We start from the raw sequence: 2915 nt of genomic DNA on the forward strand, positions 1-2915 counted from the left end.
CCTGACTTAGCATAATGTCCTCAGGGTTCAAACATGTACCATGTGACAGGACTTACTTTTTTGTTGTTATTTGTTTTAATATGCTTTATTTTTTAGGGTGCTTCTAGGTTCACAGTAAAATTGAGCAGAAGGTACAGAGATTTCCCATATGCCTCTTTCACCCACACATGTATGGTCTCCCCCGTCATCAACATTCCCCACCAGAGTGGTACATTTATTACAACTCATGAACCCATGTGGACACATCATTATCACTCAGAGTCTATAGTTTACATTAGGGTTCACTCCTGGTGTTACACATCCATGGGTTTGGACAAATGTATAATGACATGTATCTCCATTATGATGTCATCCACATTAATTCCATTGCTCTAAAAGGCCTCTGTGCCCTGACTGATCCTCCCTCCCTGTCAGCTCCTAATCTTTTTATTGTCTCCATAGTTTTGCCTTTTCCAGAATGTTGTAATCATACAGCATGTCGTCTTTTTGAATTGGCTTCTTTCACTTAGTAATGTGCATTTAACTTTCCTAAGCTGTTGGTCATGAGACTGAGTCTCTTTTTATACTTCATCAGACATGTAAGTTTCTATTTTTAATATAGATTTTAATTTTTGTAAGTCAGTTCATTTATTGGACAAGATGTGTGCTTTAAATTTTTGTATGGTCTGCAGTTTCACTACAGCTCATCCCCCTGTTATTAAGATACATTGACCTGGGCTAGTGGTATTTTAAAATTTTATTTATTTATTCTTTTTTTGAAATGTAGTCTTGCTCTGTTGCCAGGCTGGAATGTAGTGGTGTGATCTCAGCGCACTGCAACCTCCGCCTCCTGATTCTCCTGCCTCAGCCTCCCAAGTAGCTGGGATATCAGGCGCCCACCACCACACCCAGCTAATTTTTGTATTTTTAGTAGAGGCAGAGTTTCACCACATTGGCCAGGATGGTCTTGACCTGTTGACCTCGTGATCTGCCCTCCTCAGCCTCCCAAAGTGCTGGGATTACAGGCATGAGCCGCTGCACCCAGCCAGGCATTTTTTAAAAAACTTAAATCTCCCTTATTAATATTGCTATATAATTATTAGGGGTTTAATATTGTTAAGAGAATGTTTACTTCCTAGGTGATAATAGGTTGAGTATGTGTAGGGTCCAGCCCTACAGAGCCTGTGGGTTTTTCTCTTTGTGTGTGGAGATGAGAGATTGTAGAAATAAAGACACAAGACAGAGAACAAAAGACAGCTGGGCCTGGGGAACAGCTACCACCAAAACACGGAGACTGGTAGTGGCCCCGAATGCCTGGTCACGCTGTTACTTATTGTGTATAAGGCAAAGGGGCAGGGTATGGAGTGAGACTCATCTCCAATGATAGGTAAGGTCATAGGAGTCATGTGTCCACCGGACAGGGGGCCCTTCCCTGTTTGGTAGCCGAGGCAGAGAGAGAGAGGGGGGACAGTTTACATCATTTTTTTTTTAATGTATTTTAAAGACTTTAGTACTTTTACTAATTTTGTTACTGTTATTTAGAAGGCGGAGCCAGGGTTACAGGGCAGAACATGAAAGAAGACCATGAGTGTGACCGCTGAAGCACAGCATCACAGGGAGACGGTTAGGCCTGTGGATGGCTGTGGGTGGGCCTGACTGATGTCAGGCCTTTTACAAGAGGTGGTGGAGCAGAGTGTTTTTTAACTCCCCAGGGAAAGGGAGACTCCTTTTCTTGGTCTGTTAAGTAGTGGCTGCCTACCCAGGCACTGGCGCTACCGCTAGACCAAGGTCTGCTAAGTAACAGGTGCCTTCCCAGGCACTGGCGCTACCGCTAGACCAAGGAGCCCTCTAGTGGCCCTGTCTGGGCATAACAGAGGGCTCACGTTTTTGTTTGGGTCATTTTTTACCGTGTCCCTTTAGTTTTTATCTCGGTACCGTGTTCCTTTAGTTTCTATCTCTGTATGGCCTGGGTTTTTTTAGGTTATAATTGTAGCACAAAGATTATTACTGGAATAAGGAGTAATGCTATAAACTAATGATTAATAATATTTATATATAATTATAATTTATTTTTAGTACAACTATGTTTATTCTATATATTTTCTTTATTATACTAAAACAGCTTGTGCCCTAGGTCTCTTGCCTTAACACCTGAGTGGCGTTGCCCCCACAGTATGCAATAAGCTCTCATTTGGAACATTTGGCTAATTTGTTATTTTATTGTATCCCATTTCTATACTTGGTTTTGTGTATGGGTACTAACTGCAGTGAATCTCCTTTTTATCTTGGGATATTGTGTGAGGCCACTGTTGTGATGGGTCCTCTGACTTTGGTACAGTTTTTCCTTTTTCTGGGGACTAACTGGCTTTTTCAAACTTTCCAAGTTTATTCTTTTTATCCTGTGTAGATGGAAACAAGCCGCTAATACTAGAACTATAAAAAACAAGAGGAGAAAAAAACACGTATATAATCACTCTCTAATTATATGTAAAAAAAAAAAAAACTATTTTATCCACCTACCTTTTTTGTACTTTATAACAATTTTTGTACTTTATAACAATTTTTGTACTTTATAACAATTTTGTTCTTACATATTATTATAGACTTAGAGCATTTCACAACTATCTAAATTGACTGATAGCTGTTAAAGACTATCATAGTCTGGAGGAGTGGCAGAAGTATTCTGTTTATTCTGTAAGTTTTCATTCGTTGGCTAATGGGATCACCTTTCAGGAGACTCTTAAAAGGAGTCCTTTGAGCACAGATTTTTTTTTTTTTTTTTTTTGAGGCGGAGTCTCGCTCTGTCGCCCGGGCTGGAGTGCGGTGGCCGGATCTCAGCTCACTGCAAGCTCCGCCTCCCGAATTTACGCCATTCTCCTGCCTCAGCCTCCCGAGTAGCTGGGACTACAGGCGCCTGCCACCTTGCCTGGCTAGTT

The 2915-nt window shown here is 41.2% G+C and overlaps 1 protein-coding gene across 1 annotated transcript in view; it reads left to right on the plus strand.

Moving 5' to 3' along the window:
• The first annotated feature begins 365 nt into the window (after nucleotides 1-365).
• ZNF383 (zinc finger protein 383) overlaps nucleotides 366-2915 on the plus strand; it is a 19017-nt gene continuing 16467 nt past the window's right edge. Inside the window, exon 1 of the mRNA XM_011952347.1 lies at nucleotides 366-578. The gene's annotated coding sequence lies outside the window, so the exon portion shown is untranslated. The remainder of the gene's footprint in view (nucleotides 579-2915) is intronic.

Source organism: Colobus angolensis, unplaced genomic scaffold, assembly GCF_000951035.1.
Source record: "Colobus angolensis palliatus isolate OR3802 unplaced genomic scaffold, Cang.pa_1.0 Scaffold34, whole genome shotgun sequence".
Taxonomy (NCBI): Eukaryota; Metazoa; Chordata; class Mammalia; order Primates; family Cercopithecidae; genus Colobus; species Colobus angolensis.